General features: G+C 41.6%; 1 protein-coding gene across 5 annotated transcripts in view; it reads left to right on the forward strand.

Annotated features, from left to right (window-relative positions):
* Positions 1-26,726, forward strand: part of NSD2 (nuclear receptor binding SET domain protein 2) — a 97,946-nt gene that overhangs the window by 5,304 nt on the left and 65,916 nt on the right. The window contains exon 1 of one of the 5 annotated variants that reach the window (XM_049886595.1): positions 8,413-9,108. The exons of 3 other annotated variants lie outside the window; for them this stretch is intronic. The gene's annotated coding sequence lies outside the window, so the exon portion shown is untranslated. Of the gene's footprint in view, positions 1-8,412; positions 9,109-15,457; positions 16,360-26,726 lie in introns of those variants that run through there. One more of the 5 variants, XM_049886594.1, reaches the window with a different exon arrangement.

Genomic DNA, 26,726 nt, shown 5'->3' on the forward strand with positions numbered 1-26,726 from the left:
CACAGCCTGGAGGGTGCACAGAATGAGGAGAGAGACCAGGATGATTCTGATATTCACAGCCTGAAAGCCCTAGGTCTTGCGCATGGCATGTAGTCCCTGCCTGTCTTTCTAGCGTCTTCACTGGCCAGTCCCTTGTGATGGCTCAGAGATTCCACTGTCACTTTGCCTGCAGCTCTGATGATAAAGCCCTTCTCCTTGTGCTGTTCCTTCTGCCTGAGCTGGCTCACTCCTCATCCCAGTGCTCTTATACTCAGCCCCTGTCTCGGTGAAGCCTTTACCTTTCTCCACTTGTGTTACAGACCCTGGTCTTGGGGTACTTGTTTTTTGCTCTCAAGTTTCTCACGCCTCTGCGAGTGCCAGGCCCTGTTTTGGCATCTAGCACATTGCGTGGGCTCTTGCCTCTCCCCTCGCCAGGTTGGGAGTTTTTCAAGGCCCGGACCTTCTGGCTTGTCTGTGTCTTTTGGGCTTTGCGAAGTGCCAGAAACATGGGAGGCAGTTAACAAGTAGAGATGGCTTTTCTTAGGGATTTTTGTTTTATAAAAATGTGAATTGCTAGATGATTTTTTTTTAACTATTTTTTTGTTGTTGAGAATATGGACAGCAGAACACACACTGATTCAACAGTTTCTACATGGACAGTTCAGTGACATAGATTATGTTCTTTGACATACGTAGCTATTGTCCTCCGTTTTTGAGTTGAAATTATTAGATTTTTAAATTAAAATAAATGTTAGAAATGAAAGGTTTCTGTATTGCTTCTGCAAGTAATTTTGAAGTTGGTGCCATCTGTGTAGAGCTTTGCTGTGCATAGGGAGCAGTGAATTTCTTTACCTTACCTCATTAAAGCCTCACAGCAGGAAATGGAATTTCAAAGATGTTAAGTAACTGACCCAGAGTCACAAGGCTTTAAGTGATGGAGTTAGAGCCCCTGCAGGGCCTGACCTCTAATTCTGTTCCCTGGGAACTCTCAGGGAACATTTTGACATAAAACTGTATGTGAAGGGGGGTGGGCCATTAGGCTTCCATTAGTCAGTATGGCAGTGTCCTTCTGTCCAAGGTTTCTTCATTCATGGAGCAAATGATTACCAACTGCATGCCAGGGATGAGCAAAAACCTAAGTCCTTGGTGTCAACTTACAGACCTGTGCTTGGGGAGAAATGGGAGGGAGACATTAAACAGATCACATCTGTGAAAAACCTCTGATACAACCTTGCCACAACATCGAATCTGAGTCTAATCAAGCCTCTAAATTCAACTACCAATTCACAGGAAATACAGAGGAGAGAGGGCCATGCCAGAATACACTACAGGGTCCCCGTCAGCAAAACTCAGGATGCGGTAAACTGCAAGACCAATGACCTGCTCTCCTCAACAAAGAAGGAAAAAGATGGAGGGGCTGGGATGACAAGAGATTGGAAGCATATCAGTTAGTTGCAACATACAGAGCTTATTTTCGTCAGAGTCACACTGATGAGTTATAGAAATACAACTAGACATCACTTAGGGTATTTGAGATACTTAGTCATTTGTTCAGTTATTAGAAATTTGAGCACTGACTAGGTTTGGTTTCAAGGAATTTTTTTTTTTTTTTTTTAGCTGTGATGGTAGTTTTCTTGTTACGGTTTCAGAATCTGTACCTTTTGGAGATGCATACAGATATTCGCAGATGAAATGATACATCTGGAATTTGCTTTGCAATTCTGTGGAAGAAGAAATGGGTGAGGGTGTGGCTGGAACAGGGTTGGCCCTAGGTTGATGGTGGTGTGGGTACTTGGGGTTCCACTTATTCTACTTTTATGTGTATTCAGGATTCTCCATAATAAAAGACAAAGAGAAAGTTATGAAGGAAAGATAAAGGGTGCATCTAGCAGGGAGATTGAACCTAAATGGGGATTGGGGTGTCAGGGAAGACTTCCTGGTGAGACTCACGCGGGAGTAGAGAGCTGAAGGGTGCTTGGGAGTTAACTGTGTAGAAGATGGGGAGAATATTCTGGATAGAGGGAACAGCTTATGCCAAGACCCTGTGGCAGGAGCAGAGTGAAGGGGAACTGTGTGCAAAACAAGGCTCGAGAGGCATGGTGGGGGTCAAGCACATTCTTTGTAGACTGTAGTGGGGATTTTCATCCTAATATCAATGTGAGGCCCTTAAAGGGTTTTAGGAGCCCCGGTGGCAAGTGTTTAAGAGTTCGGCTGCCAACCAAAAGGCTCCAGCCCTTGTTTGGAAACCCTGTGGGGCAGTTCTACTCTGTCCTGTAGGGTCCCTGTAAGTTGGAATCGACTCGATGACAGCGGGTTTGGTTTTGGTTTTAAGGAGCCCTGGTGGCACAGGGTTAAAGCGCTTGGCTGCTAACCAAAAGGACAGTGGTTCAAAACCACCAGTGGCTCTGTGGGAGAAAGATGTAGCAGTCTGCGTCCATGGAGACTTACAGCTTTACAAACCCTATGGAGTCACTATGAGTAAAGGGGTTTAAGCGAGTGTGTGACGTGAATCCATTAGCTGGAAAAGCTCATTCCTCAGAGTCCTCTGTAGATTGAATTGGTGACGGGGGAGGGGAGGGAAGTGTATACAGAAGACAGATCTGCGGGCTGCTCAGTCTCTTCAGGTTTGCACCTTTCCAATTCTCCCTACTTTGGCGTCTGGTAGGATTAAATTGCCCCACTCCTTTGAAGTTTGGTGTGGCCTTGGGACTTGCTTCGGCCAACAAAAAATGCTGTGTTACTCTGGGTGGAAGTTCTGAGAAAGGTGTGCCTTATCCATTCCCTTTTCATATCTCTAACTCCAAGAGCACAGGGTGGGGCCGCTCTCAGCCTGGGTGCTGAGCCTCTTAACTGACCTGCAAATGATGTGTAGCAAGGAAGAAACCTTCACATTAAGCCAAGTCACAGGTGATCTGGGGCTTGTTACTGCCAAATTGATGGCAGCTGACAAAAGCAACAACTTCATCCAAACCTAGGCCAGTGGCTCTCAAAAGTTTGCTGTCCTGATTGGCAGCATCAACACCACCTGGAACTTGTTAGGAATGTAGAGTCTCAGGTCCCACCTTAGACCTACTGAGTCATAAGCTCAGGGTTTGAGGCTCAGCAATCTGTTCTAACAAGCCCTTCAGGTGATTCTGATGCCCTCAAAGTAGAGAACCACTGCCTTAGAGTATCCTGACTGAGACAGCTTGTTAGGAGACTGGTGAAAAGGGATGGTGGGTGGACGATAGGATTGAGATTGTGGGCACGGGGAGAAGTGGACTAAGACGGATTTTGGAGTAAACTTGGTGAGGCTTATTGGTTTGGATACGAGAGACGTTGGGGGAGAGGTGTCAGAATTGGCCCCTGAGTTTTTGTCTAACAGAAGTGGATGGAGGTGCTGTTCACGGTCCAGATAAAATGTGTTTTTCTTAAGTATTTATGTTTTATGTATTTAGTTTTGGGATTTAGACTCAAATAAGGGAAAACCTATTAAGAAATAAGGAAACTTTTGTTGACTTCCTTTGCTTAAATACCAGCTTCTCAAGCTCTCATCAACAACTTCCCTTTAAAATTTTACTGCCCTCCCCGATCCCTTTGCCCTGATTATTTTTTCCATTGCACTGATCACCTTACTTATTACATTTATCATTCATCATCTGTCCCTACATGCCCTTGAACGGAAGCGCCATGAAGACGGGGAGGCTTGTCTCCCTTCTGTATCCCTAGAGCTGAGCTGCACATGACAGGGCTCAGTGTAGGCACGTTGAATGAGTAGAGTACATGACTGCATGTTGAGATGTCATCTGTAGGAGTGTCAGCCCTGAACACTTAATTTTGACCAGATCAGGGAGCAGATAGCACACTTGAGAATGGAGGGTGGTGAGGGAAAAGTGGCTGACTTGGAACCTTCTCAAGTTTTTGGTCTGGAGATGTGAGCTAGATGGTGCTGGTGTCTGGGTTAGGAGCCCCTGACAGTGGTCCTCCTCCTGAGTGCCCCTTGTTTCCCTTCTACTTCAGATTCTTCTTTTGTGTCATAGCCTCAGATGAAGGCACGAGCTGGCATGAGAGCATGGAGAAGTTTCTCTAACTTCAGGCACTTTACCTATTGACGTCGAGTCGATTCTGACTCAGAGAGACTCTGTAGGACAGGGTAGAGCTGCCCCATAGGGTTTCCAAGGCTGTCATCTTCACAAAAGCAGACTGCCACATCTTTCTCCCACAGAGCAACTGGAGGGTTCGAACCACAGACCTTTTGGTTAACAGCTAAGCACTTAACCACTCCACCACCAGGGCTCCTTCAGGCAATTTACTCTTCCCCAAATAATGCTTCAGTAGCAGCAGCACTGCCAAAAATGAAAGCTTACAAAATGAGACTATTGAGAAAGTTGTATGTGAAAAAGTTAAGATTTTTCTTCTGTTCTCTCTTTTTCTTTTTATTCAGTGACAATATACCCAACAAAATCTTCACCAGTTTGGGGAGGAATAACTCCGAAAAGGACAGTGAGAGTGGTTGCATAACTCAATTGTTTATTTTTTTAATTGTACTTTAGATGAGCAAACTAGTTTTTCATTAAACAGTACACATATTGTTTTATGACATTGGTTAACAGTCCCACAACATGTCAGTGCTCTCCCTTCTTGACCTTGGGTTCCCTATTACCAGCTTTCCTGTTCCCTCCTGCCTTCTAATCCTTGCCCCTGGTCTGATATGCCTCTTTAGTCTCTTTTTGTTTTATGGGCCTGTCTAATCTTTGGCTGAAGGGTGTGAACCTCAGGAGTGACTTCATTACTGAGCTAAGAGGGTGTTCGGGGGCCATACTCTTAAGGTTTCTCCAGTCTCCGTCAGGCCAGTAAGTCTGGTCTTTTTTTTGTGAGTTAGAGTTTTGTTCTACATTTTTCTCCAGCTCTGTCCAGGACTCTCTATTGTGACCCCTGTCAGAGCAGTCACTGGTGGTAGCCAGGTGCCATCTAGTTGTGCTGGACTCACTCTGGTGGGAGCCGTGGTTGATGTGGTCCATTAGCCCTTTGGACTTGGATAAATTTTTTAATCATTTATTTTTGTTGAGAATATACACAGCAGAACATACATCAATTCAGTTTTCCACATGTACAGTTCAGTGATATTGATTACATTCTTCATGTTGTACAACCTTTGTCGCCACCCTTTTCCAAATTATCTCACCACCCGTTAACAAACTCAATACCCCTTAAGCAAAAGTTCCCCTTTCCTCCTCTCTCCCGCTCCTGGTAACCACTAGTAATCTTTGTTTATTTCCTCATTTCACATACATGAAGTCATATAGTATATGTCCTTTTGTGTTGACTTTACTCGGCGTGGTGTTTTCAGGGTTCATCCGTGTTGTGGCATGTATCAGGACTTATTTCTCTTTAGGGTGAGTGATACTTCATTCTCTGCATATACCACATTTTGCCTGTCCGTTTGTCTGTGATGGGTGTTTTGGCTGTTTCCACCTTTTGGCTGTGCTGCAGCGAACACTGGTGTGCAGGTTCCTATTTGCATTCTTGATTTTACTTCCAGGGGCGTACCTAGGATTGGGATTGCTGGGTCATAGCCTGTCTTTTGTCCTTTATCTGATCGAGTACTTTATTTGTGAAGGATGAGTTGGGGTTATGTGTTGTGCTTGACAGTGAGCTCTTTTCTGATGAGTTCTGAAATCTGCAAAAAGTAAAATACTCGTTTCCTTCAAATTCAACTGCTTATCATGCTTTTAAAACAATTAATAGTGATTCTTGTTGTCTACTTTTAGAGGCTAATCTTGTGGATTTCTCAGTAACCAGTATCCTACAAGGAGCCTTGGTGGCACAGTGGTTAGGAGCTTGGCTGCTAACTGAAAGGTCTATGGTTTGAACCCATCACGGGCTCTACGGGAGAAAAGACCTGGTGATCTGCTCTCGTAAAGATTACAGCCTGGAAAACCCAACGGGGGTAGTTCTGCTGTGCCCTGTGGGGTCGCTATGAGTCAGAACTGACTGAACAGCACACAGCAGCAGCAGTAGTGTGCTTCAGGCTGCCTTTGCTTTGTTCAGAGGGATCTTAGCAGATTCGATAAAGGGCAGAAACCAGGCAGAGACGGTGCCGTCCTACCAGGCACCTCTTATGAGTCAGTGGGAGTTTTATTGAGTATCTACTGGTTCAGAAGAAATAGTAAAAAAATAAATCATAGGTCATTACCTTCTCTATTTCCTTTGGGGAGGGGGTCCCGGTCAGTTGTGTAGGCTGATAAATGTCTAAGATAGCAGGATCTGTGTCTTGACAGTGCATTAGAAGTAAACATACATTGTCCTTGTTCCTAAATTTCTGCCCGTTGCAGAGTCCGAGGTGGATCCTTGGGGCGGTGCACGCTAGTCCATGGAGCACAGGCACTGGGTATGAGCAGAGCTGCTGGACCCTTGAGCCTGGCCCCATTCATGGTTGTGCTGTATTTGTGGGTTGCTTCTTTTGGTATCCATAGACTGCTTCTCTTATTCTGTTATTGGCCAGAGATCTCTGAGCTGGTACCCTGAGCTGCCCTGGTCCTGGCAGCCCACCTTGCTGCTCTTCTTCTTTCAACTGTGAGTTCCCTGGCACAGGAATCATGGGCAGGGTATGATGTAGCAGAGACTAAGCTGTGAGTTCCAGCCTGAAGCCTACAGGCATTTTATTTTCAAGGATGTACAGTTTCATGGTACATAATTTATGGCAAAGTAGAAAGCTTAATTATTAATTTTACAATCAAAATAAAGTTTATGAAAAATTTTTATAATACAGAAAGTGAAAGGAAAATGACTATAAGCTGACCAACCATAATGCTTAGGTATATTTCCAATTTATCTTTTCCATGATCAAACTAAAAGATGTACACTGAAGAGTTTGTTCCATGAGGCTCTTAAAAAATAACTCCTCGGTGTCACTCTACCCACCTTATGCCCATTCCCCAAGGCAGCCTCTTTGTTCTTTTAGCTGTTTCTTCCGTGTTTATCTGTATTTTAAAAAACAACTTGTATCTTTTGCTAATTTTAGAACTTCCAGATTTCTGTTTTATATATTAGTTCATCTATGGAAGATGAGGACTAAGCTTCCTTACACCCTTTCCTTCCTGTCTTCCCTTATCACTTCTTCCCACTGCGCTGGTGTTTCAGTTGTCTGTGCCTGCATAATAAGCTACCCCAGAATTTTGTGGCTGAAAAGACAACATGTATTTGTTTATAGTTTTGGAATTTGAATACAGTTTGCCTGGGTAAGCTTGTCTCTTCAGAATTGTTTCAGCTGGTTTCATTCACAGGGCTGGCTTGTGGGTACTGTCTGTTGGCCATGGCCCTTGATTCTCCCCAGTGTGGGCCTTGCCATAAGCTGCGTGGACTTTCTTATAGTATGGTGGCTGATTCCCAGACAGAAAAGCAAAACTTGCTAGTCCGTTTAAGGCTAGGCTGAGAACTGGCAGAGTGTTACTTTTGCCATGTTCTGTTGGTGAGAACAATTACAGGCCCAGGCCAGATTGAAGGTGATAGAGAAATAGGCTCTACCTCTTGGTGTCTAAAGTGGCAAAACATTTTTGTCCATTTTTAATCCACCACACCGCAGATTTTTTTAATACAAATTTTGGTTAAAGTTAATATTTATCAAGTGTTGACATTGTTCAGCCAACCCATGTACTCGTGTACTGTGATTGATTATTTTTCCTTGTATGACTTTTTGTTTTTGTGGTGTTTTCCTGGTGAGAGTGACACCCCTCTGTTCATGTTAGAGACCTGTCCCTCCTCTATTCCATGTGGTCCTGTGGGGGCTGCCCAGCCTCCCCAGCCACTGAGGAAGGAGTGTGACCAAAGTCTGGCCAGTTATGGGGCCCGTATCACCCTGGCCATGTTGCTTGGTTTAGGGCTGAAGGTGCCACCTAAGGCCTGGTAGGGTTTGTTCTGGGATTTTATATCAATACAGTGAGATCTTCAAGGGTTGCAAAGCTGAGAGATGCTGCAGGTGGAGATGTGTACTACCCTGTGCCTCCTATTTGCATGTGTAGCCCTAAGCAGTACGCAGGAACACGTCTCTGTGCTGTCATGGAGTTGTTAGCTGCATGCTCTGTATGCTTTCTGATTTTTCTCTTTCCAAATATAAGGGTAGTAGACTTCTGTTTTAGGTCTTTATTTTCTCAACATGTAAGATCATATAAGATGATACACATGTATGTGTATATGTATATGTGTACATATCTCCTGTGAAATGTAAATAATTAGCCATATCATTCCTAAGAACTTAATAAAAAAACAGCAATATGATGCTTAACTCTTTGTACCCTCAATTCCTCTTCCCCTAAAAACCACTGGTAACTCTTTTAATTGTTAATTTGTGTTTTTTTTTACCTTGAATTTTATTTTGCTGTGGTTGAGAATATACACTGCAAAACATACACTAATTCAACATGTATAATTTAGTGACTTTGATTACATTCTTCCAGTTGTATAACCATTCTCACCCTCATTTTCTGAGTTGTTCCTACCCTGTTAACATAAACTCAAAAGATCCCTATGTAATCTTTCGGGTTGCTGTGAGCAATCTCATCCCATATAGATAGTTCTTAAAAGAGCAAAATGCTCAAGGCAGACCTTTTTTTACTAGTTAAGCTATACTATTGTGCAGTTTTAAGATGACTTCAGGGGATATTTTTGGTTTAAGGTTTAAAGATTATCTCAGGGCAGTAGTTTCAGGGGTTCATTCAGCCTCCATGTCTCCAGAAAGTCTGGAGTCCACGAGAATTTGAAATTCTGTTCTGCATTTTCCTCTTTTGATAGGATTCTTCTATGGAATATTTGATTGAAATTTTCAGTAATGGTAGCCGGGCATTATCCAGTTTTTCTGGTGTTGTGGCAAAGGAGGCAGTTGTTCATGGAGGTGATTGGCCACACATTCCCTATCCTCCTCCTGTTCCTGACTCTCTTCCTTCCTCTGTTGCTCCAGGTGAATAGGGACCAACTGTTGTGCCTTGGACGGCCACTTGCAAGCCTTTAAGACCCCAGGCACTACTCAACGAACTAGGAGGTAGGACAGAAGCACTAAACACGTTATTAGGCCAGTTAAGTGGGATGTGCCATGAAACGATGACCTGAAACCTCCAAACCAAGGAACCAAATCCATGAGGTGTTTGGTTGTACGTAAGTAGCCTCAGCAGCTACTCTTTTTTTTTTTTTTTGTAAATGTATTTATCACACAATTTTTGCCAATTCAACTTTTTATAGCTGTATAACCTATTGACAGCGTTATAATCATCAGCTGTACAACCCTACCTTAATGTGATTTTTTTTTTCATTACTGTTAGTCCCCCCTCCCCACCCCGTCTCTGGTAACCACTAACAAACTTTGGTCTCTATACATTTGTCTTTTCTTGTCTTTTTGTATAGGTGAGGTCGTACAGTATTTGTCCTTTTGCGGTTGGCTTATTTCGCTCTGCATAAGTTTTCAAGCTTCATCCCTACTGTAGCATCTATTAAAACTTTATTTCTTCTACTGACTGAGTAGCATTCCGTTGTATGTATGTACCACATCGTGTTTATCCATGTGTCTGTTGTTGGGTGTTTAGGTTGTTGCCACCTTTTGGCTATTGTGAATAGTACTGCAGTGAACATTTGTGTACAGGTCTTTTTGAATCTCTGCTTTCAAGTCTTTTGGGTATTGTTTTAGTTACCTAGTGCTGCTATAACAGAAATACAACAAGTGGCTGGCTTTAACAAACAAATTTATTTTCTTATAGTTTAGTAAGCTAGAAGTTTGAATTCAGAGCATCAGCTCTAGGGGAAGGCTTTCTCTCTCTGTTGGCTCTGGAAGAAGGTCCGGTCCGTGTCTCTTCAGCTTCTGTTTCCTGGTTCCTTGGAGATCATCGTGTGTCTTGGCATCGATCTTTCCCCATCTCTGCCTGCCTGATCGGAAACTCTGGTGGTGTAGTGGTTAAGTGCTACAGCTGCTAACCAAAAGGTCGGCAGTTCAAATCCACAAGGCGAGCCTTGGGAACTCTACGGAGCGGTTCTCCTCTCTCCTATAGCGCAGCCATGAGACGGGAATCAACTCCACAGCAATGGGTTTTTTGTTTGTTTTGCCCACCTAATCTGTTCCTTTTATCTCTTGTGAGACACACCCTACACTGATCTTGCCTCTTTGACAACAGAAAACTCATTCCCACGTGGGACTATAACCACAGGCATAGGGGTTAGGATTTACAACACATATTTTTGGGGACAGAATTCAATCCATAACAGGTATATACCTGCAAGTGGAATTTCTGGGTCATATGGTAGTCCTATTTTTAGTTTTTTGAGGATCTGCCACACTCTTTTCTGCAATGGCTGTACCATTTTGCATTCCCACCAGCAGTGGATAAGAGTTCCAATTTCCCCATGTCCTCACCAACATTTGTTATTTTAGCCTAATTCATGTTTTTTAACCTCCATATTTTCGTTCTCCACTCTTGAATGCTTCAGGATTTTCTTTCCTTTTTACAGTGATTATATATTTGTAATTTTAAAACATTTTCAAAGTAAAAGGATTTATGGACAAGAGAGATTCTTAAGTTATTAGTCTTCCTCTTACAACAGCATGTCTCTGATAGAAACATGATTCAGCAAATCAGCTTGCCCAGGTTTGACATCTCTTATCCCTTACGTCCTCTTTGTCTTTGTGGGTTTAAGTCTTATTTGGAAGTTCTTTTACTGCCATTTTAATGGCAGTTTCTGGAAGGAGTATAGATAAATGTGAAGGAGGAAGCCTCACATTCTTTTTAAATATAAAGATCATATTAGTATTTCTAACTTACCTTCCTTTATTGTTTGGATCTTATTCTTTCCTTCTGGGTTTAGTTTCTTGATCAAGTTCCACCTTTAGCATTTCTTGAAAGGGCTATGTATATTAAACTTCTCTAGTCTCTACAAGTCTGAAAATGTATTTATTTTGCTGTCACATTTAAATGATTATTTAGCTGGGTATAAAGTCCTAGGTAGGTAGTTATTTTCCCTGAACATTTAAAAAATACTCCATCATCTCCTGTATTTATTGAGACTAAACAAAGCTCTGTAGTTACTGCTTCCCTTTTCTTTTTTCTTGCTGAAGTCTGGGATTTTACTTATTCTTTATGCCTATTCAGGTTTCGAGATTTTCTTTTTATCCTTGATATTCTGTGCTTTCAGTATAGTGTATAGGTGCTGATTTGTTTTCATTTATCTTGATCAGAATCCTGGATGCTCTTTTAATTTGAATGCTCAAGATTTCACTCATCTGTGGAAAATTATCTACTGTTATCTCCTTTGAAAACTGCCTTCTTCCATTCTCCCTAGTCTCTTCTCCTGGAACTCCACCGCAGTGTAAGCTGCTGAAGGCAGATTATTTTTTAATACTGTTTTGTTCAGTGTTGTGACCCCAAAACCAAAAAGCCAAACCTAGTGCCGTCAAGTCGATTCCGACTCATAGCGACCCTATAGGACAGAGTAAAACTGCCCCATAGAGTTTCCAAGGAGCACCTGGCGGATTCGAACTGCCGACCCTTTGGTTAGCAACCGTAGCACTTAACCACTATGCCACCAGGGTTTCTGCTGTGACCCCAGCACCTAAAAATCAGTGTCTGGCACATCAGAGGCACTCTATAAATATTTGAAAGAATGAAATATGCACACTGTTGAGTATTCTCATCTCTTTCTCAGCTTTTTTCTGTTGATAAATTGTTCAGATTTATTTTCTCATCCATTGTATTTTTTGCTGTGTCAAGTGTACTATTCAACTCACTGACTGAGTTTTTTATTTCAGCATCTGCTTTTCCTTTTCAAATCTGTTATTCTGTGGAAGACCGACCTCGCGTATTACGCTATGCCTAGCTCCTTGAGTATTCCCCATTCACCGTTGGTGGTGAGTTTGTGTGTTATGTAGCTAACTTAAAAAAATAAATAAATTAGGTAGTTTCAGCAGAAATGTATAATCTGTTAACATGGTGACTTACATTAATAGAGTTCCTGACATTGATCAAACTTATATTTTTGGATAAACCCTTTTTGGTTGTGGTATTGGTGTTGTTCTAGTAGTGCCTGAAGTCCTTTGGCTTCAGGAGGAGGAGGAGAATCACCATCAGCTCAAGGACTAATTCCTATAAGGTGAGGTTAGACATAACTCCACCCTTCAACCTTTTTACCAACTCTGACACCGGCTGTCCTCCCCACAGCACTCTCCTTTCCTGCCGGGTTTGATAATTTATTGCAGTGGCCTCACAGGACTTAGAGACCATACTTGCAGTTAAGTGGTTGCAGTGCAGTGAATTACTTAATATGGCCTTTCTAGCCACAGTCTTTGTAACTCCCATCGGATGACTGGGGGGACTATGCAGATGAGGTGCGTGTGGCCTGCCAAGGGGATTGGATAGCTTGCTAAAATCTAAATAAGGTGTATGGCACCCTTGTGGGGGTGGGACTATGCAAATAAGGTACATGGAGCCCTAACAAGGGGATCAGTCAGTTTTGCAGTCCCACTAAGCTTAAAATGAACCATCCCTGTGTCGGGAAGGGAGGATCTCACCACAACCAAGGAGGAAGAGCCAGGAGTAGAATGTGTCCTTTGGATCTGGGATTCCTGTGCTGAGAATCTCCTAGATCCGGGAGATAGAGCTGTAACACTGGAGACAGCGACAGACAGTAAGAAGCAGAGGCAGCAGAACCAGGAGACTGGCCGGAGATGGTGCAGTGGGCTTGCTGGCCCACAGAGCCAGGATGCCGAACGCCTTTGGGCAGGAGGCTCACTGGTTGCATGGGATGACCCAGGCATTTATTGACAGAGCTGGAACAGCTCGGTGTAACACTCACTGGAGCAGGGCAGAGGCCGAGGGGCCGGGGAGAGATGTGCTTGCGAGCATGGCTGAGAAGAGCCTATCCTGATCAAAGAATTGCATCCTGAGTGTTCCTGAACCTGAACTGTAACCTGTTACTTCCCTAATAAACTCCTGTTTAAGTATTGACTGTGAGTTCTGTGTGGCCATTATCAAACTAAGCAGAGAATAGTTCCATGGGAGGGACGGCTGATGTCAGAATTAGTACAAAGGTTTGAGAGCGGAGGCATGTCTGACCTCCACTTCATAGGAATCAGCCTTGGGCTGTCAATCTGGATTCTCCTTCCCCTTTGTGAAGTTAGAGGAGATCAGATACTCTGCCACGCCATTCTTACAGTGGTTTATTAAGGAAGTAACAGGGTGGAACGCAGGATCAGGAAGCACGCAGGCAAAGTCTGGAAAGCGCCCCCAAAGCGGAGAACACATCCCTCCCTTCTTCAGTGCAGGATAGCTCTCTCACCTCCTCTAAGCCATGCAGGCAAGCAGGCCCTTCTTTTGTGCATGTCCCCTCTCAGCCGTGCAGGCCTCCTCTCAGCCCCTGAGGAAGGGCCTCCCTGCCGTTCGGCTCTCCATGGCTAACTGACACAACTCATAGCCAGTGTTACAGTTTTGTTTAGTTCTCTTAGCTGCATTCACCACAGACTGTGTCACAGAGTCCCCTTCAGGCATGTTGCCACTGGCTCTACTCAGGGCCCCCTCCATGCCTCTCACTGTTTTCAGTGTTGCAGCCCTTGACCTGTGTTACAGCTTTTTTAGGAGGCTTTTCGCCTCCTTTCTCTCAGCTCCTTTCTTACCTCTCTTGCCTTCTTTTTGCTTCTTCCCTTTCTGAAACCTCTGAGATTGGCTGCATATGGAAGCAAACTCCTTATCAGTTTTAAGGTATGGCCCTCCCACCAAGGCCACGAACTGCCCAATCCCCTCTCAGTTGGCCACAGTCTCTTCATTTGTATAAGTATATTGACCAGTCCCTGCAAAGTGCATAGAACAGACCAGTTACAGTGCAAGCTGCAGCCCAGGGCTGGAAAAAAGTATCAAACTATCAAATTGTTTACAGTTTACCCAGGAAATGTCAGTCAACCTGGACAAAAGTAACAAATCCCCTGGGTTAGAAAACTAGGGTAAAGGTAACTCCTCAGGGTTTAGGGGAAAAATCTCACAAGCTGTTTTTCCCAAGAACCAAGGCTAAAGGCCACATAAAGGTACTTATTTTATAACAGCATCTTATTCTTTTCATACAGTCCTGGATTTGATTTACTTATATTTTGTAATTGTTTTTATTTTTTTTGCAGTCATACTTTACCAATTATTGTTCTATAGCTTTGTTTTCTTGTATTCTCTTTATTTCTGGTTTTGGTAAGAGGGTTATGCCAGGCTTGTGTGATGTTTTGTGAAACTTTCTCACATTTTCTATGTTTTGGAATAATTTAATTACTGTTGGTTGCTGTTGAGTTGATTTCAACTCTTGGGCAACGTCATCTGTACAGAGTAGAACTGCTTCCTAGGGTTTTCCAGTCTGTGCCTTTTGGAAGCAAAACACGAGGCTTGTATACTCTGGCACCTCTGGGTGGTTTTCAGCCATTAACCTTTCGGCTAGTATTTGAGCACTTAACTATTTGTGCCATCCATGGATTCTTTTATTTAAATAATAGGAATGATACATTTATGTGGTGAATAATACACAACAGTCGAAAAGACTGAACTAGATTTATATATAACAACGTGGAGAAATAAGGATACATTGATTAACCAAATCATAGAGCAAAGGTAGCTTGATAGCATTTACGTAAATGTGAAACCCATGCAGCAATTCTGCGTTAGTGGACATGTATCATAGACTGAGAGAATGGATGGTAAGTTCGTGACAGCGATTACCTCTGGGGAGAACCAGAGGGTAATGGACTTTAAGCTTGGTGAATAAAGTAGACTTTATCTTTGTTTGGAAACCCTCGTGGCATAGTGGTTAAGTCCTACGGCTGCTAATCTAAAGGTCGGCAGTTCAAATCCGCCGGGCGCTCCTTGGAAACTCTATGGGGCAGTTCTACTCTGTCCTGTAGGGTGGCTATGAGTCGGAATTGACTCGACGGCAGCAGGTTTGGTTTTTTGTTTTTTATCTTTGTTTTATTCATTTACTCTTCACCACTGACCTAGAGCTGGACTGCTTGGCTTCGAATGCTGGCTCCTCTGCTTTCTAGCTGTACAACTTTGGGCAAGTTACTTAATAATTTGGGGTTACGGTGTCCACATCTGTGAAATGGAGTAACAAAACCTGTCTTATAATTTTGTGTGCATGGAGAACTAGAACAGAACCCCCAGGAAATTGTGGAGGGCATCTTTGGTGATGGTGGGCAGTGTGATTAAGTGACCCTGGCTTCTCGCTCCTGGGTGCCCCCATAGGGCTGGTGCCCACCTAGGGCTGGGTGTCCTACTAAGGCCAGGTGCCGCTAGCCATTTCTTAAGTATCTAGTCTGGAGACTCTGCCTTAAAACATGAACACCACAGAGGAAATGCTAAAATATGTATTTATAGTTGCTATTATCGGTAGTTCCTTTTTTCTTTCATATAAAAAAATATTTCAAGCAAATGTTAAAAATGGTCATTGAAGGGTAATAAGTACACAAGTTTGTCCTATAATTATTTTTTGTACTTTTCTATCTTTAACCCTTCCCTCTTCCGCATGTAAGGATGAATGTTTGTTGAAAGGTTGATTGGCCTAGCCAGTAAAAGTGAAGCTCTCTGGGCTTGGTACTTAGTTCAGTTTTTTTCTGTGATGATTGGGCTTTTCAGGTTTTCTACCTCTTGAGTCAGTTATGATTAGGTTTCATATTTTTCTCAAAATGCTAGACAAAATGAAATATTTCTTAATTTATTGCTATACTTTTGGTAAGAAATAAAAACTTTTATGAAGGTAAAATAGTCAGTGGCTAGCAGTGCCGTGGAGGAAGCAAAGGCAGGTCCTCTTTGATGGAGTCTGTACCTTAAAGAATTCTCACAGATAAAATTCTAAGGCAAACGAGCAGCTCACAGTCAAATTAGGGAAAAGAACAGCTACAGAACACACAAACAAGCACTACAAATTAAAAAAAAGGACCTACAGAGACTTCACATATTGAAAATAGCTGTGTTTTATTATGTTTGAGGATTTAAAAGAAAGTTGAAAATACCAGCAGGGCACAAGCGATTTTGAGAAGTGTGACCAACATGCAGATCATGCTTATTAGCACAGACCTAGGCAGTCAGCTTGGAATTTAATCCTGGCTCCATGACATCCTAGCTGGGAACCCCAGAAAAGTTGTAAGGGAAGCCAGAAATCGGAATTAAAAAAGAAAAAGGTCCTAAACTTTAAATTTCTTCCTTTCACTTTAGCTACTCTACATTCAAGAGCAAGTGTCAAACTCTCCCAGATATCTGCTTTGGCCTTTTTTGGATCTTTTTAATGACCTTTTGCTTTCTTCATGAATGATGTCCTTGATATCATCCCACAACTCATCTGGTCTTTGATCATTAATGTTCAACGAGTTAAATCTGTTCTTGAGATGGTCCCTACATTCAGGTGGGTATACTCAAGGTCACATTTTAGCTCTGGTGGACTTGTTTTAATTATCTTCAGCTTCAGCTTGAACTTGCTTATGAGCAATTGATGTTACATTCTGCAGTTGGCCCCTGGGCTTGTTCTGACTAATGATATTATACTTCTCCATAGTTTCTTGCCACAGATGTAGTCGATTTGAGTCCTGTGTATTCCATCCAGTGAGATGCATGTGTATAGTTGCCATTTGTATTGCTGAAAAAGGGTATTTCCAATGAATAAGTAATTGGTCTTGCAGTATGATACCATGTGAGCTCCTGTGTCATTCTGTCACCAAGGCCATGTTTTCCAACTACTGATCCTTCTTTGTTTCCAACTTCCACATTCCAAAGACCAGTAATTATCAGTGCATCTTGATTACATATTCAGTCAATTTCAGACTGCGCAAGTTGGTAAAAGATCTTTAAATTTCTTTATCTTTGGCCTCAGTGGTTGGTGCATGAATTTGAATAATAGTCATATTAACTGGTCTTTCTTGTAGGTGTATGGATATTACCCTATCACTGATAGCTCTGTACTTCAGGATAGCTCTTGAAATGTCTTTATTTTTTTATTAACTTTTATTGAGCTTCAAGTGAACGTTTACAAATCAAGTCAGACTGTCACATATAAGTTTATATACACCTTACTCCATACTCCCACTTACTCTCCCCCTAATGAGTCAGCCTGTCCAGTCTCTCCTTTTGTAACAATTTTGCCAGTTTCTAACCCTCTCTACCCTCCCATCTCCCCTCCACACAGGAGATGCCAACACAGTCTCAAGTGTCCACCTGATACAAGTAGCTCACTCTTCATCAACATCTCTCTCCAACCCATTGTCCAGTCCCTTCCATGTCTGATGAGTCGTCTTTGGGAATGGTTCCTGTCCTGGGCCAACAGAAGGTTTGGGGACCATGACCACTGGGATTCCTCTAGTCTCAGTCAGACCATTAAGTCTGGTCTTTTTATGAGAATTTGGGGTCTGCATCCTACTGATCTCCTGCTCCCTCAGGGGTTCTCTGTTGTGCTCCCTGTCAGGGCAGTCATCAGTTGTGGCCGGACACCATCTAGTTCTTCTGGTCTCAGGATGATGTAAGTCTCTGGTTCATGTGGCCCTTTCTGTCTCTTGGGCTCATAGTTGTCGTGTGACCTTGGTGTTCTTCATTCTCCTTTGATCCAGGTGGGTTGAGACCAATTGATGCATCTTAGATGGCCGCTTGTTAGCATTTAAGACCCCAGATGCCACATTTCAAAGTAGGATGCAGAATGTTTTCATAATAGTATTATTTTGCCAGTTGGCTTAGAAGTCCCCTTAAGCCATAGTCCCCAAACCCCGGCCCTTGCTTCGCTGAGCTTTGAAGCATTCAGTTTATCCCGGAAACTTCTTTGCTTTTGGTCCAGTCCATTTGAGCTGACCTCCTGTGTATTGAGTATTGTCCTTCTCTTCACCTGAAGTAGTTCTTATCTACTAACTAATCAGTAAATAACCCTCTCCCACCCTCCCTCCCTCCTCCCCTCGTAACCACAAAAGTATGTGTTCTTCTCAGTTTATACTATTTCTCAAGATCTTATAATAGTGGTCTTATACAATATTTGTCCTTTTGCCTCTGACTAATTTCTCTCAGCAAATGCCTTCCAGGTTCCTCCATGTTATGAAATGTTTCACAGATTCGTCACTGTTCTTTATCGATGCGTAGTATTCCATTGTGTGAATATACCACAATTTATATAACCATTCATCCGTTGATGGACACCTTGGTTGCTTCCAGCTTTTTGCTATTGTAAACAGTGCTGCAATAAACATGGGTGTGCATGTATCTGTTTGTGTGAAGGCTCTTATTTCTCTAGGGTATATTCCGAGGAGTGGGATTTCTGGGTTGTATGGTAGTTCTATTTCTAACTGTTTAAGATAACGCCAGATAGATTTCCAAAGTGGTTGTACCATTTTACATTCCCACCAGCAGTGTATAAGAGTTCCCATCTCTCCGCAGCCTCTCCAACATTTATTATTTTGTGTTTTTTGGATTAATGCCAGACGTGTTGGAGTGAGACGGAATCTTATCGTGGTTTCAATTTGCATTTCTCTAATGGCTAATGATCGAGAGCATTTTCTCATGTATCTGTTAGCAGCTGCCTGAATACCTTCTTTAGTGAAGTGTGTTTTCATATCCTTTGCCCACTTCTTGATTGGGTTGTTTGTCTTTTTGTGGTTGAGTTTTGACAGAATCATATAGATTAATTTAGAGATCAGGTGCTGGTCGGAGCTGTCGTAGCTGAAAATTCTTTCCCAGTCTGTAGGTGGTCTTTTTACTGTTTTGGTGAAGTCTTTAGATGAGCATAGGTGTTTGATTTTTAGGAGCTCCCAGTTATCTGGTTTCTCTTCGTCATTTTTGGTAATGTTTTGTATTCTGTTTATGCCTTGTATTAGGGCTCCTAAGGTTGTCCCTATTTTTTCTTCCATGATCTTTATTGTTTTAGTCTTTATGTTTAGGTCTTTGATCCATTTGGAGTTAGTTTTTGTGCATGGTGTGAGGTATGGGTCCTGTTTCATTCTTTTGCAAATGGATATCCAGTTATGCCAGCACCATTTGTTAAAAAGACTATCTTTTCCCCAATTAACTGACACTGGGCGTTTGTCAAATATCAGCTGCTCATACGTGGATGGATTTATATCTGGGTTCTCAATTCTGTTCCACTGGTCTATGTGCCTGTTGTTGTACCAGTACCAGGCTGTTTTGACTACTGTGGCTGTATAATAGGTTCTGAAATCAGGTAGAGTGAGGCCTCCCTCTTTCTTCTTCTTTTTCAGTAATGCTTTGCTTATCCGAGGCTTCTTTCCCTTCCATATGAAGTTGGTGATTTGTTTCTCTGTCACCTTAAAAAATGACATTGGAATTTGGGTCGGAAGTGCATTGTATGTATAGACGGCTTTTGGTAGAATAGACATTTTTACTATGTTAAGTCTTCCTATCCATGAGCAAGGTATGTTTTTCCACTTAAGTATGTCCTTTTTAATTTCTTGTAGTAGAGCTTTGTAGTTTTCTTTATATAGGTCTTTTACGTCCTTGGTAAGATTTATTCCTAAGTATTTTATCTTCTTGGGGGCTACTGTGAATGGTATTGATTTGGTTATTTCCTCTTCGATGTTCTTTTTGTTGATGTAGAGGAATCCAAGTGATTTTTGTATGTTTATCTTATAACCTGAGACTGCCAAACTCTTCTATCAGTTTCAGTAGTTTTCTGGAGGATTCGTTGGGGTTTTCTGTGTATAAGATCATGTCATCTGCAAATAGAGATAATTTTACTTCCTCTTTGCCAATCCGGATGCCATTTCTTTCTCTAGCCTAATTGCTCTGACTAGGACTTCTAGCACAATGTTGAATAAGAGCGGTGATAAAGGGCATCCTTGTCTGATTCCCGTTCTCAAGGGAAATGCTTTCAGTTTCTCTCCATTTAGAGTGATGTTGGCTGTTGGCTTTGCATAGATGCCCTTTATTATATTGAGGAATTTTCCTTCAAGTCCTATTTTGCTGAGAGTTTTTATCATAAATGGGTGTTGGACTTTGTCAAATGCCTTTTCTGCATCAATTGATCATGTGGTTTTTGTCTTTTGTTTTATTAATATGGTGGATTACATTAATGGTTTTTCTAATATTAAACCATCCTTGCATACCTGGTATAAATCCCACTTGGTCGTGGTGAATTATTTTTTTGATATGTTGTTGAATTCTATTGGCTAGAATTTTGTTGAGGATTTTTGCATCTATTCCATTTCATTTTTGACACCTTCCAGTTTTCCTTGATTCATACTTCATACATTCTGTGTTCTGATTACGACTAATAAATGTTTGCAGCTGTTTCTTCTCATTTTGAGTCTTGTCACATCTGCAGACGAAGATCCCAAAAGCTTTACTCCATCTGTGTCATTAAGGTCCACTCTATTTTGAGGAGGCAGCTCTTCCCCAGTCATTCTGAGTGCCTTCCAACCTAAAGGGCTCATCTTGCGGCACTATATCAAGACAATGTTCCTCTGCTGTTCGCAGAGTTTTCGCTGGTCAGTTTTTTGAGAAATAGACTGCTAGGTCCTTCTTCCTAGTCTATCTTAGTCTGGATGCTCCTGTATGGGTGACCCTGCTGGTATGTGAAATATCAGTGGCATAGTTTATAGCAACACGCAATAACCACAATAGGACAAACCAGACAGATGAATGGTGTCAAAAGGAAGAAACGATGAAGTAAAAGAGCTGAACAGAAGATTTCAAAGGGTAGCTCTAGAAGACATAGTGAAGTGTTATAATGAAATGTGCAAAGACCTGGAGTTAGAAAACCAAGAGGGAAGAACATGGTTGGGATTCTCAAGTTGAAATAACTGAAGAAAAAATTCAAGCCTTGAGTTGCAGTGTTGAAAGATTTGATGGATAAAAAAATTGAACGATGTGGGAAGCATCAAAAGAAGATGGATGGAATACGGAGTCACTGGGCCAAAAGGAATTGGTTGACACTCAGGCATTTCAGAAGGTGTAGCATATGATCAGGAACTGATGTTACTGAAGGAAGAAGTCCAAGCTGCATGGAAGGTATTGGCAAGAAACAAGGCTTCAGGAATTGACCGAATACCAATTGAGATGTTTTAGCAAACGGATGCAGTGCTGGAGGTGCTCCAATGGAATGCCAGAATCATCGAACAGTTATCATTTAATATCACATGCAAGTAGAATTATGCTGAAGATGACTCAAGAATGGTTGCAGCAGTACATCAACAGGAAACTGAAAGAAATTGAAGCCAGATTCAGAAGAGGACGAGGAACGAGGGGTATCATTGCTGGTGTGAGATGGATCTTAGCTGAAAGCAGAGACTACCAGAAAGATGTTTACCTGTGTTTTATTGAGTATGCAGCGGAATTTGACTCTATGGATCATAAATTATGGATAATGCTGGGAAGAGTGGAGATTCCAGAACACTTACTTTTGCTCATGGGGAACCTGTACGTAGACCAAGAGGCAGTCATTTGAACATAACAAGGGGATACTGTGTGGTTTAAAATCAGGAAAGGTATGTGTCAGGGTTGAATCCTTTCACCATATTTATTCACTCTATATGCTGAGCAAATAATCTGAGAAACTGGACTACATGAAGAAGAATATGGCATCATGATTGGAGGAGGATTTAGTAACAACCTACAGTATACAGGTGAGACAGTCTTCCTTGCTGAAAGTGGAGAAGACTTGATGCACTTCCTGATGAAGATCAAAGACTGACTATTCAGTATGGATTACACCTCAACATAAAACAAAAGTCCTTACAACTGGATTTTTGTGGAACGTCTTTTTTTTTTTTTTTTTTATGATAAATGGAGAAAAGATTGGACTTGTCAAGGATTTCACTTTACTTGGACCCAGAATCTATGCCCATGGAAGCAGCAGTTGAGAAATGAAACAGTGCTTTGCATTGGGCAAATCTGCTGCAAAAGACCTCTTTAAAAAGCAGAGTTGTTACCTGGAGGACTAAGGTGCGTCTGACTCATGCCCCAGGGTATTTTCAGTCACCTCTTATGCACGTGAAAGCTGGACGATGAGTAAGGAAGACTGAAGAATTGGTGCCTTTGAATTGTGGTGTTGGTGAATAATATCGAACATACTGTGGACTGCCAAAAGAATGAACAAATTTGTGTTGGAAGAATCAGTACAGCCAGAATGCTCTTTAGAGGCAAGGATGGCTAAACCATGTCTCATATACTTTGGACATGTTACTAGGAGGAACCAATCCCTGGAGAAGGACATCATGCTTGGTAAAGTAGAGGGTCAGTAAAAAAGAGGAAGGCCCTCAGTGAGGTGGATTGACACAGTGGCTGCAACAGTGGGCTCAAGCATAACGATTGCGAGGATGGCACAGGACTGGGCAGTGTTTTGCTCTGTTATATGTAGGGTCGCTATGAGTTAAAACTGACTTTGATGGCACCTAACAACAACAACAAAACAACATAGTGTAGGTCTGTTGATGACAAATTTTTAGTTTTTATTTATTTCAAAGTATCTTTATTTTGCATTTATTTTTTTTTAATTTTATTTTGATACTGAGAATATACATAGCAAACATTCACCAATTCTACATGTACAATTCAGTGACGTTGATTGCCTTCTTTGAATTGTGCACCCATTCTCTTTTCTGAGTTGTTCCTCCTCCATTAACATAAACCCACTGCCCCCTAAGCTTCCTGTCTAATCTTATGAGTTGCTGTTGTCACTTTGATCTCATACATAGTTCTTAAAAGAGCATAATGTTCAAGGCAGACATTTTTTACTAGTTAAGCTAAACTATTATTTGGTTTTTAAGAAGACTACAAGGGTTATTTTTGGTTTAAGGTTTAACTATTGTCCCAGGGCAATAGTTTTAGGGACTCTCCAACCCCCAGGGCTCTAGAAAGCCTGGAGTGCATAAGTTTTTGAAACTTCTGCCCCTTTTGATCAGGATTCTTCTATAAAACCTGTACAGTAATGGTAGCCGGGCACCAACCAGCTCTTCTGGTCTCGTGACAAAGCAGGTGATTGTTCATGGAGGCAGTTAGCCACAACTTTCTGTATCCTCTACTTAGCCCTGACTCTTCTTCTTTCTCTGTTGCTCCAGGTGAATAGAGACCAATTGCTGTGGCTTAGATGGCACTTCACAGCAAACTAGGAGGTAGAACAGAAGCACTAAACACAATATTAGGCCATTTAACCAAGATGTCCCATGAAACCATGACCCTCTACCTCTAAACCGAGGAACTAAATCCCATGAGGTTTTTGGTTGTATATGAACATCTCAGCAGCTTTTTTTTTTTGCTGTTATTGTTGCCTTCATTCTTGAAGGATAGTTTTGCTGGATATCAAATTCTGGGTTGACAGTTTTTCTTTAACTGCTTAAAAGATGTAATTCCACTGTCTTCTAGCCTATGTTTCTCATGAGAAGTAAATAATCATTCATATTCTATGTGTAATGAGTCATTTTTCTGCTTTCAAGATTTTCTCTTTACCATTGGTTTTCAGCAGTTTGACCAGTGCTCCTGGGGGTGAGGGTTGCTATGAATCAGAATTGACTTGATGGTGATGGGTTTGGTTTGGTTTTGAGCTTCTTGAATTTCTAAATTTATGTCTCAACAAATTGGGAAAATTTTTGGCCATATTTTTTCTAAACATTTTTTATCTCATTCTTTTGTTCCTCTCATTTTAGGGGGGAATTTGTACATTTTGATATTGTTCACCTGAGGCTCTGTTCACTTTTTTCTTTTTCACATACTTTTTTCTCTTTTTTATATTAATTTCTATTAATCTGTTTTCCCATTCCGTAACTCTTCTGCCATCTACATCCAATATGCTATTCCAGCCCATCCTATGATTTTTTTAAATTTTAGGTACTGTATTTTTCAACTATAGGATTTCCATTTGATTCTTTTTTTTTTCTTGAGATTTTCTGCTTATTCTCCTATCGTGAATAAATTTTCCTTTATGTGATTGAACATTGTTATATTGTTGTTAGTTAGCTGCTGTTGAGTTACCCCTGACTTGTGATGATGCTGTGTGCAAAACACTGCCTGGTCCTGTGCCATCCCCCTGAGCAGTTGGGAATTGGACCGTATGGTTATAATAGATGGTTTGAAATACTTGTCTGCTAAATTTCAGCATTGCAGTTGTTTTCTATTGTTTAACTATTTCTTCAGATGTTGAGTAATTTTGTGTCGTATCCTGGATATTGTGAATGATGCATTGTAGACACTGTGGATTCTGTTGTGTTCCTCCTAAGATTTTTTTTGGCTTCTTTTTTTAATTGTGCAAATATACACAACAAAGCATTCACCAATTCAATCATTTCTGCCTGCACAAGTCAGTGACACTGATTAAACTCTTTATGTCCTATGTTTTTCCTAATTATTCTACCACCATTATTGTAAACTCAGCACCCCTCGCCAAGCAAAAACTCCTCATTTCTTCCTCCTTCTTATCCCTGGTAACCATTAATAAGCTTTGGTTTCTATGTATTTGCTTATTTCATATAAATGAGGTCATAAAGTATTTGTCCTTTTTTGCCTGACTCAGTATATTTTCGAGGTTCACCCGTATTGTATCAGGACTTCATTTCTTTGTTGGGTCCACACTTTGTTTATCCGTTCATCTGTTGATGGACATTTGATTGTTTCTACCTTTTGGCTGTTGTGAAAAATGCTGCCATGAACATTGATGAGCAGGTCCCTTTTTGCATTCTCACTTTCACTTCTGGGTCTATACCTAGGATCGGGATTGCCGGGTTACGTGGTAGTTACGCGCTCAGCCTCCTGAGGAACTGCCAAATTGTTTTTCACAGTGGCTGTATCATTTCACATCCCTACTAGCATGAGGATTCCATTTTCTCCACATCCTCTCCAATACCTTGTTTTCCATTTTTTTGATCATTGCCGTTCTAACGGAGGTGGGGTGCTATCTCATTGTGGTTTTGATTTACATGTCCCGAAGGAGCCCTGGTGGTGCAGTGGTTGAGAGCACAGGTGCTAACCAAAAGTTCGGCAGTTTGAATCCACCAGCCGCTCTTCAGGAGAAGGATGTGGTACTCTGCTCCTGTAAAGATTTGTTGTGGTTAGGTGCCGTCGAGTCGGTTCCAACTCAAAGTGACACTGTGTACAACTGAACGGGAACACTGCCTGGTCCCGCCCATCCTCGTAATCATTGTTTGCTTGAGCCTGTGGTTACAGCCACTGTGTTGATCCATCTTGTTGAGGGTCTTCCTTTTTTCTCTGACCCTTTACTTTACCAAGCATGATGTCCTTCTCCAGGCACTGGTCCCTCCTCATAACATGTCCAAATTATGTGAGATGAAGTCTCGCCATCCTCGCTTCTAAGGAACATTCTGGCTGTACTTCTTCCAAGAGATTTACAGCCTTCAAAACCCTTTGGGGCAGTTCTGCTGTGTCCTGTAGTGTTGCCATGAGTCGGAATCTACTCGACAGCAAAGGACTTGGTTTTTGGACAGACCTAATGACATCAGGGAGCTTTTTATGTGTTTGTTGGCCACCTGAGTATCCTCTTTGGAGAAATGTCAGTTCAAGTCCTTAGTCCATATTTCGATTGGGTTGTTTGTCTTTTTTTTTATTGTTGAGTTATAGGTGTTTATATATTTTGGAAATTAAACCCTTATCAGATACATGATTCTTGAAAAATTTCTCCCAATCCATGGATTTTCTCTTCACTTTGTTGAAAGTATTTAATTCTTATGAAGCCTCAGTTACCTATTTTATCTTTTATTGCTCCTGCTTTTGTTGTCATATCCGATAATCCATAGCTAAATACTACATCCTGCATTTATACCCCTATATTTCCTTTTGAGAAGTTTTTGGTTTTTAGTTTTCACTTTAAAGTTTTTAATCTATTTTGAATTTTTTTTTTGTATATGGTGTGAGGCAAGCACGGATTCTGTTTTATTCTTCTGCATGTGGAAATTCATTTTTCCCAGCACCATTTATTGAAGAGCTGACTTGTTTTTGTTCAGCATTTGTAATCTCATTTTAGTTATCTTATAAGTTAGATCGCTTGGAGTCAACCCCATATATGTGTCAGGCTGAGATTTGGACAGAGTTTATTTGCAGAAATTTGGGCACCCCTTCTGTGGCTCTCTCCTTTTTGATCCCTCCCCCTCCCCCTTTCCTTTTATATCTACTGCAGTTTCCCAAACTTTCTTTAGGCACAAAACTGTAAAAACTGAGAAATTCACCGAGTGCAGTTTTCTTTCTTTCAAGTGTTGACTCCCATCCAATTTCTCCCTGCCTTTGGTTGCTTTCCAGTGCCTTCAAGTACTTTTTTATATTTTATCCAGCGCTTATAGGTGTTGCCTGTGGGACAGTTGGTTTGATATGAGGTACCCAATCATTACTGGAAGAGGAAACTATTTTGCCTTTAAAAAAAATTATATGCATCAAACAAAGCATTTTTATATGTATCTTGGTGTTTAAGGTCACCCAGTACACATTAATCTAAACTAGAACTTGAGGTTGCTTTAAATTTACTCCTTTTTTTCCCCGTGGCTCCTTCCTCAGCTGTCTGGCTTCTACCCCGATCTTTCTGTGGTACCTGCACATTGCAGACAGCAGCGACCCCTAATTGCTCTTTATCAACAGTTCCTCAACCTTGGCACCACTGACATTTTGGACTGGATAATTCTTTGTTGCTGAGGCTGTCCTGTGCATTGTAGAATGTTTAGCAGCATTCCAGTCCTCTACCCACTAGATGTCAGTAGCAACCCCCAGGTCGTAACAATCAAAAGTGTGTTGTCCTGTGCTGTCTTTGATTCCCGTTACAGTGCTGAATGTGCCCCGAGGAGCACAATT

Source organism: Elephas maximus, chromosome 5 (assembly GCF_024166365.1).
Source record: "Elephas maximus indicus isolate mEleMax1 chromosome 5, mEleMax1 primary haplotype, whole genome shotgun sequence".
NCBI lineage: Eukaryota > Metazoa > Chordata > Mammalia > Proboscidea > Elephantidae > Elephas > Elephas maximus.